The following is an 11,794-nucleotide window of genomic DNA, read 5'->3' as shown; positions in this document are numbered from 1 at the left end:
GGTACATGTACTAAACACATATATACATGTTGGACGGGCATGTAAACTACTCTGGTTAACATGTATACACAGCTATCTTACATGTAAATGGTTTTTGTAAATACTTAAATAGACCGGTCCTACATACTTATATTAGTTATATACACTGGTCCTACATGTAAATTACTAGTTTTTGTAATTCGTATATACAATGGTCCTACATGTAAATAATTTTTGTGAATACTTATATACACCGGTCCTACGTGTAAATTACTAGTTTTTGTAATACGTATATATAATGGTCCTGCATGTAAATTACATGTTTTTTTGTTAATATGTATATACACTGGTCGTACATGTAAAATATTTTGTTTTTGATAATATTTTTATACGGTGATCCTACATGTAAAATACATTTTTTAATACATATATACACTGGTCCCACATGTTGATACTAAGTGCAGATTAGTAAATAAATGGCTTTGCACCTCCTACATGCACCAACTTTCGACGGCCCTACATGTAAATGGCTTTGCACCTCTTACATACAGATTGACAATGCATAAGCTGCTAGGTGTATACACGTTTTTCCTTATAGAATGCATACGGATATCAGTGGCGGAGCAGTGGCGGACGCAGGAAAAAATTGGAGGGTGGGCACACCTCAATTTTTTCTTTGCGCTGCTCCGATTGTGAGAAAGTTTGCTAAATGAGTAATATATATAGCCAATAATTTGCTAAATGATTTTAACCCGTGAGAAAGAAATATAAATCTAAATTTGTTCTTTCTTCCTCAGTTTGCCAGAAACAAAGCCAGTCGCTGCAATTTGAAAGAGAAAAAAACGTGTTTATCTCTCAACCATCATATGTTTTATAACCTTAGTATATTGCCTAGTATGCTGCTCAGCATGTTCGCTCTCTACTTCGCAGTGCACGAAACATGGAAATATGAACATACCAATATTTCACCTGTAATATAATCTTGATCCTTTTATGTACGGAGTAAAATCTTTTCTTGGTCCCCTCTGAACCATGCTAGCTCAGTCAAGGAAGACCACCGAGCTGGGTGTTGCACGGACATAGGCGCTGGCCGGCGAACAACAACATATACTGGGCAGAAAGAGGGCGGCGACCGGCAAGGCAGCCGCCGGCCGAGCCGGAGCGGCGAGGGGCCACGGATTGACTTGTTCCGTTAGATCCCCAGAGACCGGAGGGGCGGCGGGGATGGCCAGGTGGGCCGGTGGGCAGGAGGAGGGACCGAGCCGACGAGCCGGGCAGTCGGCGAGGACGCTAGGAGAGGCGACCGGGGAGGCATGGACCATGAGGAAGCAATCGCTCACGCGAAGACGAGAATACCACAGAACACTGGGTTGCTATCGATGAACCAGAAAAGGTTTTTTTTCCTTTTTTTTTTGAGCTTAAAGTTTTTTTTTCCTGAGGTAGTTAGAAAAAGTCTCAGATTTTGGGGTGGGCCACGGCCCACCCGGCCCACCCTGTGTGTCCGCCCATGGCGGAGCTTCGTACGAATTTCTGGGCGGACCAGCTAAAGCGTAGCAGATTTTTTCAGAAGTCTTCGAGCTAGCCAAAAAAATGAGAAAGAAATAGGAAGGGTATCACTATAAAAAGGTTTGCCTTCGCAAAGGACGACAGGACTCGTCCGCGCTTGACGCGTGGCAGCGCCTGCCTTCAGCAAAAGAGCGAGCCGGCCGAGCCAGCTTACGTCCCGCGCCGCGCCGAGCGTCGCCTCGCGCGTACCTCGTCCGCGCGTACTCGTCCTGCGCCGCGCGCGTACTCGTCCCGGCCACGGGCGTACGTCGCCGCGTGCCTGCGGCGTGACTCGCCCCGCGCAGATACAGTCACGCACAACACACGAGTACAGTCACGCAGACGAGCAGGTACAGTCGTGCACACGAGCAGGTACAGTCACGCAGAACACACGAAGATACGATTGAACACACAAGCGAAGTACAAGTACGAGTCACGCAGACGAACAGGCGATAGTCGTGCACACGAAGCAGGCATAGCCACGCACAACACACGAGTACGATTGAACACACGAGCGAGTACAAGTACAGTCACGCAGACGAGCAGGTACAGTCGTGCACACGAGCAGGTACAGTCACGCACAACACACGAGTACAGTTGAACACACAGGCGAGTAGAAGTACAGTCACGCAGACGAGCAGGTACAGTCGTGCACACGAGCAGGTACAGTCGTGAACACAAGCAAGTACATGTACAGAAATACAGCGGCGCACACGAGCAGGTACAGTCGCGCGTAAGTACAGGTACAGTCCCGCACACGGGCGAGTACGACTAGCGAGTAAAGGAAAAATTGCACCAAATACACTAAAAACAAGTACTTATCGATTGAAACACGAGTACAGTCAGGTACACACCACATGTACAATCACAATATTATTGGAAGTACGAAAAAAAAGTATCTCCAAACCTATCAACATGGGATCTAGTTTTGAAGATCTCGACGCGGGGATCTCAAAAGTGAAAACGGTTCGCAATTTGGACTTACGGTTCTCAAGATATTTCATTTTGAAAAAACGAATCTAGAAGAAAAAGGGAAAAACTGACACAACCCGCCTTCTCTCTCCTCCCCCATCCCCACCTTGCTTCCCCTTGCGACACGTGGCGAGCAGGGAGACCACTTCCCAGGGATTTTCTGCCACCACAGCGCGCCACTTGTCGCGTGCGGAGCGAGTTGCCTTCCCTTTGCGAAGGTTGACCTTTTTTTAACGATTTCGAAGAAATAGTGATTCAGAAGTAATTTGTCTCCTAGGCTTGCTGTGGGCTGTGTCTGGGTGAAACAGTAAACATCTAACTTTTTTTTGCATTGCTTTGCTAGTTTGCTAGTGCTAATAGGCTGGATTTGGCCAAAAATCTGGGCGGACAATGGCCCAGTTAGGCCCCAATGTACATGGTCAGACATCTGTCATCTACTGCTGTTGGGCACAAAAATCAACTGTTGGTGAAAAACAAAACACCTGGATATCAAATAGACTGACCATATAATGGCTTGGTGAAGATATTACACCTTTTCCCAGCTGTGGCTGGTGGTGGTGGTCAGGTTACCTAACACTTCAACTTAGTAACCAACTAGTAACCAACAGAGGATAATGCGACTCACTAGCAAGTGATTAATCTTTTTTTTTAGTTTTTTTTGTTGTGTGCATCCATACTACCATTAGGGTATTGCGTTGTTGTAGAGATCGTGCATAATTGGTATCTCTCGATATTAGTATATTCCCTTTATTGAAAAAGAAGTAGATGATTCAGTACTAGAGAGAACCAAAAGACACTTTCAAACGAGCCACCCACAACGAGTACCAAAATCCACCTGAGGACAAGGATTGTATCCTACCCATGGGCGGGGCTGGGGGTATTGCCCTGTCTTCCATGGAATACCCAAGATTTTGATGGAAAAAAAATTGCAAGTATTTGGCCCAGCCCAACAAGGAGGAAGCCAGGAACCACCGAACCAGGCCATCGCACGCACGTTCTCGCTCGCAGAGTCGCAGCCTCGCAGGTCGCAGACTCGCAGCATGCACGCACGCGACGCACCTGGCCTCGACCTAGACCTGCCCACGCCGCCCCACGACCGCCGCCGGCGATGCAGCCCGGAGCAGCAGGCGACGGCCCCGGCCCCACCCCCCGCCGACCCGCGCCCCAGCCCCTCCTCCCGTCTGCGCCGCCCCATCCCCATCCCAGCGTCCCCGAGCAGCGAAGGTACTTCCCCCAATTTTGTTTCTTGCTATTACTTCATTGCTTGCTTCCTAGAGAAATCATCCACTCCTACTAGCTTTATAGAATCATAGATGCAAGATTTTAATTTTTTGTTTCTTGTTTTTTATTGTAGAAGAAGAAGAGTGGTATTGTTGGTAGTAGCATACATACAATGTGGGAAAAGGCTGCAAAAACAAGGAAAATGAATGAATCATCCACACCGAATCAGACAACAACTGCATCTAGTGTTGTTCATCTTGAGAGCAATTTGCAAATGGTGTTATGGCAAGCACCGGAGAGTAGAGAAGAAACCTCAAAACCTCATGTAGAAGATGATGAATCTATAGATGAAGATGATGAAATGATGCAAGCAGACTTAGTAGAAATAGGGAGTGGGCTGAATCAGGAAATGGGTTTGGGAAGGCCATGTGATACACGTTGGGGTTCTCACTTCAAAACTGTGAACCATGTCATCTCTATGTATGATGCACTACGACGAGTCCTTCGCAAGATTGGAGACGAGTACAATAGTGCGGAGGCGCAAGCGGCTCTAACCATAGAGACAACATTTCTATCATTTGAATTTGTTTTCATGGCACACTTGATGCAAGAAATATTTGAATACACAGATGATTTGAGTAGAGCTTTGCAAAAGAAAGATGAAGATATTGTTCATGCTATTCAGGTTCTCCATGACACAAAGTTCTACTTGGGGGCTTTGCGGTCTGATGCTGGATGGGATGATTTTCTCACAAAGGTCACATCTTTTTGTACAAAGCATAAGATCAAAGTTGTTGTTATGGAGGGTCCTTACTTCCCCGTTGGACGGCCTAGAAGGGGTGTATGCAATGGTGTGATCAATTACCACCGCTTCAAGGTAGATATGTTTGTGACTGTCATTGATAGGAAAATTGGTGAGCTGAATGGCAGATTTGATGAGGTAAACACAGAGCTACTTATTTGCATGGCATCATTTAGTCCACTTCATCTATTTGCTGCTTATGATCAAGATAAGTTGGTTAAGCTTGCTACAAAGTTTTATGCTTCTGATTTTACAAGAGATGAACTAGCAAGGCTTCCATGAAAACTAAACATGTATGTTGCTAATTTGCGTAGAGATGAAAGATTTCAAAACTTGAAAAATCTGTCTAAGCTATCAGTTATGCTTATCAAGACAAATAAGCATGAACAATATCATATTGTTTACAAGCTTCTTAAGTTGGTATTGATTCTACCAGTAGTCACTGCTAGTGTTGAAAGGATGTTCTCTTCAATGAGCTATTTGAAGAATAAGCTAAGGAACAAAATGGGTGATGACTATTTGAACTATTGTATGGTTACATTTGTTGAGAGAGATTTCTTCAGGCAAGTAAAGGATGAGGATGTCATCAATCTCTTCCAAAAAGGCAAGCGCAAAGTTATAATGTAAGATGGAACATCATCACTTTATCAATCAAAGGTACCTATGTATTCATGTCGTTATGGGCTTATAAATTGAAATATTGCTATTGTTGTCATACTAGTGTTGTTTTATTCATATATTGATAGTATTGTGGTGTTTAATTCATATGCTACGTGGGTTGCACGCCCCATTATCTCCCTTTGGCTCATGCGCACCTTCGTCTTCGTGGCCGACCGCCACCTCGCGCATAGTGTCCTCTTCAAGGGAGGCGGTAACTAAGAAAGCCAACCTTCTCCCACCGCAATTATGCAACTATTTTTTCCCCATGGAATCAGCACCTCACCCTATGGGAACTACTGGTGTCTCCTCCGCCGCAACCACTCTGCACCCATCCCGTATTAGGCTCTTGGAGCCAGCGAGGCTCGCTCGATGCCATGCTTGGCTCGCTACGTGCCGATGTCAATGCGGATGTGTTGCGAGTCATTACAGTGAGGCCCTTGCTGGCGCGTTGTTTGTTTCAGTTGATTGTGGAGATGAGCCTCGGTGCAAGGCTTGTCTAGGGGGTGCTTGAAGAGTTCCAAGAGATGAACCAGCAGATTTTCCTCGCAATGGACGGCTTCCTCGCCTTTTCCATCTTCGCGTCACTTTCCATGCGGAGGCGGTGGGCGCAGTATGTGGTGCTACGCGAGAGGCAGAGCGAGGTGCTGCTCCCGCTGATCTACTCGTCCAACGGCAACCTGTGCAACACCGGCTCCCTCCTGGAGCTCCGCGTGGCCGAGGAAGACGGTCGCCTGCTAACTGACCCCGATATGGTCTCCCTCTACTCTGAGTTCATGGTCGGCTCAATGGACACGTTGTGGCCATGATGGAGTGGATCATGGCGGAGCTAGTGAACCACACCGACGCTCATGCCAAGGTGTACGAGGAGGCTCGGGGCAAGCCTGAGGTCAGCGAAGACGACCTAAGTGGGATGCCATACCTCAGGGCTGTCATGTTAGAGAGCCTGCGTATGCACCCTGGGCCCACTTAATACTCCCAAACGCAGTGCATAGCGACACGGAGATTAGCGGATACAGGGTGCCCAGGGGCGCCATGATCAACTTTATGGTCCCCGACATTGGGCTTGACGAGACCGTGTGGACGGTGGCGTGGGAGTTCCGGCCTGAGCGGTTCCTGGACGGCGATGGCGATGTGGACATGACAGGGAGCGGGGAGATGAACATGGCGCCTTTCGATGTTGGTCGCAGGCCAGGATGTGTCCGGGGTACATCCTCGCCCTTCTGCATGCGGAGTACTTGGTGGGTGCCCTCGTCGGGGACTTCCAGTGGCTGCAGCCAGCGCACGGAGAAGCCACTATCATCGACATGACCACACTAGTATACATCGGGCCTTTTAAGAACCCATGTGGCACACGAAAAGCGATTTTCGTGTGTGGTGAGGACCAACGTTGATGCCTCAAAACACTGTGTGCGCGGGCTCCAGGCAGTTTCATGGGCAGACACAGCGCACATAGAAAATGTTCGCGCAGCGTAAAAGAAAGTTAGCATATGGAATTATTAGAAAAAACCGTCAGCGTACACTAATTTTTCGCAAACGGGCCGTGAAAGGAGAATCATGCATAAATACTTTGCGACGAGTTTTTTTATTCCGGCCCGTCTCTTTTCTTCTCCTTGTCACAAACAGTTGGTCATGACAAAGTCATGTGTAGATCTTTCCCGAGGTTGCCTCCTTCGGCCGGCCTACATAAAGGCCCCCGCCGCTGTAGTGTCAGCACACCCTAGCATTACGGTAGACAAGCACTTCAATGTGTCATGGTTCGCACTAAGAAGACCGCTCGACTTTCCTGTTATTTACCATTTGCGAAGATTATCACATCGCACACGCTTTACAACAGTAAAAATATGTGCGAAAATGTCGCAAACAGTTTCTCCGGCATCGGTTGTTTGTGCATGTCGCACACGGTTTTCTCCCAAATTCCCGTGTGTGATGTTCAGGGCCCGTTAGGTCCCATTTAGTGTAACCCTGATACGTCTCCAACGTATCTATAATTTCTGATGTTCCATGCTAGTTTTATGATAATACCTACATGTTTTGCTCACACTTTATGATGATTTCATGCATTTTCCGGAACTAACCTATTAACAAGATGCCGAAGTGCCAGTTCCTGTTTTCTGTTGTTTTTGGTTCCAGAAAGGCTATTCGGGCAATATTCTCGGAATTCGACGAAACGAAGACCCAACATCATAATTCACCGAGACGGACCAGGACACCGAATGAGAGTCGGAGGGGAGGCCTGGGGCCCCCAGACCATAGGCCGGCGCGGCCTGGAGGGGGGCGCACCGCCCTATGGGGTGGGACCCCCAGGAGCCCCCTTGCGCCGCCTCTTCGCCTATAAGACCCCTCGCGACCTAAAACCTCGATACCAATTGACGAAACTCCAGAAAGACTCCAGGGGCGCCGCCGCCATCGCGAAACTCCGTTTCGGGGGACAGAATCTCTGTTCCGGCACACCGCCGGGACGGGGAAGTGCCCCCGGAAGCCATCTCCATCGACGCCACCGCCTCCATCATGCTCCGTGAGTAGTTCCCCCATGGACTACGGGTTCTTGCTCGTAGCTAGTTGGTACTCTCTCTCCCATGTACTTCAGTACAATGATCTCATGAGCTGCCTTACATGATTGAGATTCATCTCGATGTAATCGGTGTTGTGTTTGTTGGGATCCGATGGATTGTTACATTATGATTAGTCTATCTATATAAGTTTGTGAAGTTATTGTTGCTGTAATCTTGTTGTGTTTAATGCTTGTCACTAGGGCCCGAGTGGCATGATCTTAGATTTAAGCTCTATACTTATTGCTTAGATTGTATCTACAAGTTGTTTGCACATGTCTATGTCCGGAACCCGAGGCCCCAGAGTGACAAAGAATTGGGATAACTGGAGGGGAAGGCTTAGATATGAGGATCACATGTTTTCACGAAGTGTTAATGCTTTGCTCCGGTGCTCTATTAAAAGGAGTACCTTAATTTCCAGTAGATTCCCTAGAGGCCCGGCTGCCACCGGCTGGTAGGACAAAAGATGTTATGCAAGTTTCTCATTGCGAGCACGTATGACTATATATGGAAAACATGCCTACATGATTAATAATCTTGATGTTCCGTCTTAATGCTATTTCAATCCTATCAATTGCCCAACTCGTAATTTGTTCACCCAACACTTGTTATTGGAGAGTTACCACTAGTGTAGATAGTCGGGAACCCCGGTCCATCTCTCATCATCATATACTCGGTTCTATATGTCATTGGAAGTAGTATCAACTATTTTCTCGGTGCCATTGCTCTCATATTACTGCTACTGCTGCTGTGTTACTGTTACTACTGCTCTCATATTACTGCTGCTTTCACATCACCCCTATTACTAGTGCTTTTCCAGGTGCAGCTTGATACGTCTCAAACGTATCTATAATTTCTTATGTTCTATGCTAGTTTTATGACAATACCTACATGTTTTGTTCACACTTTATATCGTTTTGATGCGTTTTCCGGAACTAACCTATTGACGAGATGCTGAAGGGCTAGTTCCTGTTTTCTGCTGTTTTTGGTTTCAGAAATCCTAGTAAGGAAATATTCTCGGAATTGGACGAAATCAACGCCCAGCATCTTATAATTCCACGAAGCTTCCAGAACACCCGAGAGGGACCAGAGGAGAGCCACAGGGGGCCCACACAGGGTGGCGGCGCGGCCCAAGGGGGGGGGCGCGCCCCCCTATTGTGTGGCGGCTCCGTAACCCCTCCGACTCCGCCTCTTCGCCTATTTAAAACTCCCTGACCTAAATCTTCGATACGGAATAAGCCACGGTACGAGAAACCTTCCAGAGCCGCCGCCATCGCGAAGCCAAGATTCGGGGGACAGAAGTCTCTGTTCCGGCACGCTGCCGGGACGGGGAAGTGCCCCCGGAAGCCATCTCCACCGCCATCTTCACCGCCATCGCTGTCTCCATGATGAGGAGGGAGTAATTCTCCCCCGAGGCTGAGGGCTCTACCGTAGCTATGCGGTTCATCTCTCTCTTTGTGATCTAGTTACTCTGGTGATATTATTAAAGTACTCTATTCCTCCTTCATGATGTAATGGTGACAGTGTGTGCATCATGTAGTACTTGGCGTAGGTTATGATTGTAATCTCTTGTAGATTATGGAGTTAACTATTACTATGATAGTATTGATGTGATCTATTCCTCCTTTCATAGTCTCGTCGGTGACGGTGTGCATGCTATGTTAGTACTTGGTATAATTGCAATGATCTATCATGCACTCTAAGGTTATTTAAATATGAACATCGAATGTTGTGGAGCTTGTTAACTCCGGCATTGAGGTGCTCTTGTAGCCCTACATAATTAATGGTGTTTGTCATCCAACAGGAGAGTGTAGAGTGGTTTATTATGTGATCAATGTTGAGAGTGTCCACTAGTGAAAGTATGATCCCTAAGCCTTGTTTCCAAACATCGAATCTCCGTTTATTTACTGTTCTGTTGCATGTTTACTCGCTGACATATTTTATTCAGATTGCTATTACCACTCATATACATCCATACTACATGTATTTCACTATCTCTTCGCCGAACTAGTGCACATATACATCTGACAAGTGTATTAGGTGTGTTGGGGACACAAGAGACTTCTTGTATCGTGATTGCAGGGTTGCTTGAGAGGGATATCTTTGACATCTTCCTCCCTGAGTTCGATAAACCTTGGGTGATCCACTTAAGGGAAACTTGCTTGTTGTTCTACAAACCTCCGCTCTTGGAGGCCCAACACTGTCTACGAGGAATAGAAGCGTGCGTAGACATCAAGCACTTTTACGGCGCCGTTGCTTCGGGGAGGAAAGGTAAAAGGCACTCATACTCCGGTCCCAGGTAACTAAGTTATTTTCTGGTGCCGTTGTGAGTGCTCGAAGCTATTTCCTTTAGATCCTGCAATTGCATCTTTTTGTTTCTTGTTTTACACTAGTAAGGCATAATGGAAAATAACAATGAGCTTCTTATTCTATTTCCTGAGTTAAGACATGGATTGTTTGCTGCAAAAATTAAAAAACCTATGGAATCCTATTTGCATGCTAGTAGCAATGATATTAGTATGAACGCTTTGAACACCATTGTTGCTAATGATATGGAAAATTCTAAGCTTGGGGAAGCTGGTTTTGATGAGCATGACATTTTTAGTCCCCCAAACATTGAGGAGAAAATTTTCTTTGATGATACTCTACCTCCTATTTATGATAATTATAATAATAGTGGTCTTTTGGTGCCGCCTACTATGGAGAGTAAATTTTATTATGATTATACTATGCCTCCTACACTTGATGAGAATAATAATGATAGCTACTTTGTTGAATTTGCTCCCACTATTACTAATAAAATTGATTATGCTTATGTGGAGAGTAATAATTGTATGCATGTAGCTCATGATAAGAATGTTTCATGTGATAGTTATATTGTTGAATTTGTTCATGATGCTACTGAAAGTTATTATGAGAGAGGGAAACATGGTTATATGCATCTTAATAATATTAAGTTTCCCCTCTTTATGTTGAGAATCTTGAAATTGTGCTTGTGTTACCTTTCTATGCTTGTTGCATTATGCTTCATGAATTTGTTTATTTACAAGATTCCTTTTCATAGGAAGTGGGTTAGGCTTAAATGTGTTTTGAATTTGCCTCTTGATGCTCTCTTTTGCTTCAACTCTTACTTCTTGCGCGAGCATCATTAAAATTGCTGAGCCCATCTTAATGGCTATAAAGAAAGCACTTCTTGGGAGATAACCCATGTTTTTATTTTGCTACTGTTTTGTTGTGTCTTGGAAGTTGTTACTACTGTAGCAACCTCTCCTTATCTTATTTTATTGCAATGTTGTGCCAAGTAAAGTCTTTGATAGCAAGGTTGATACTAGATTTGGATTACTGCGCAGAAGCAGATTGCATCGTCATCACGAATTTGGGCAGGGTTCTCCGTAGGTAACTCGGAAAAATCTGCCAATTTACGTGCGTTATCCTCGGATATGTATGCAACTTTCATTCAATATGAGCTTTTTCATCCGAGCAAGTTAAGTGCCCCGAGAAAAATTCGTCTTTACGGACCGTTACTGTTTTGACAGATTCTCGCCTTTTATTTCGCATTGCCTCTTTTCTTTGTGTTGGATGGATTTCTTTGTTCCATTGACTTCCAGTAGCTTTGTGCAATGTTCAGAAGTGTTAAGAATGATTGTGTTACCTCTGAACATGTGAATTTTTGATTATGCACTAACCCTCTAATGAGTTTGTTTTAAGTTTGGTGTGGAGGAAGTTTTCAAGGGTCAAGAGAGGAGGATGATATACTATGATCAAGAAGAGTGAAAAGTCTAAGCTTGGGGATGCCCCCGTGGTTCATCCCTGCATATTTTAAGAAGACTCAAGCATCTAAGCTTGGGGATGCCCAAGGCATCCCCTTCTTCATCGACAACTTATCAGGTCACCTCTAGTGAAACTATATTTTTATGGGATTTCTATTTCTGTGCCATCGGGTCCTTAGTTGTGCTCAGTTTTCCCCAGCTCCTTAGTTTTTCCTCAGTTTTACCCTAGCCTTTGTCTAAAACCCGCAGAAGGAGCAGAAGCAGCTCGGACGGCAGGATTCCGTTAAGTTGACCGT

General features: G+C 45.7%; 1 pseudogene; it reads left to right on the top strand.

Annotated features, from left to right (window-relative positions):
- Window positions 1-3,536: 3,536 nt before the first annotated feature.
- LOC124670989 lies at window positions 3,537-6,570 on the top strand (annotated as a pseudogene).
- Window positions 6,571-11,794: the final 5,224 nt, after the last annotated feature.

Source organism: Lolium rigidum, chromosome 7 (genome assembly GCF_022539505.1).
Source record: "Lolium rigidum isolate FL_2022 chromosome 7, APGP_CSIRO_Lrig_0.1, whole genome shotgun sequence".
Classification (NCBI taxonomy): domain Eukaryota; kingdom Viridiplantae; phylum Streptophyta; class Magnoliopsida; order Poales; family Poaceae; genus Lolium; species Lolium rigidum.
Note: the sequence above shows the minus strand (reverse complement) of the source record. Positions and strands in the feature narration are given on the sequence as shown.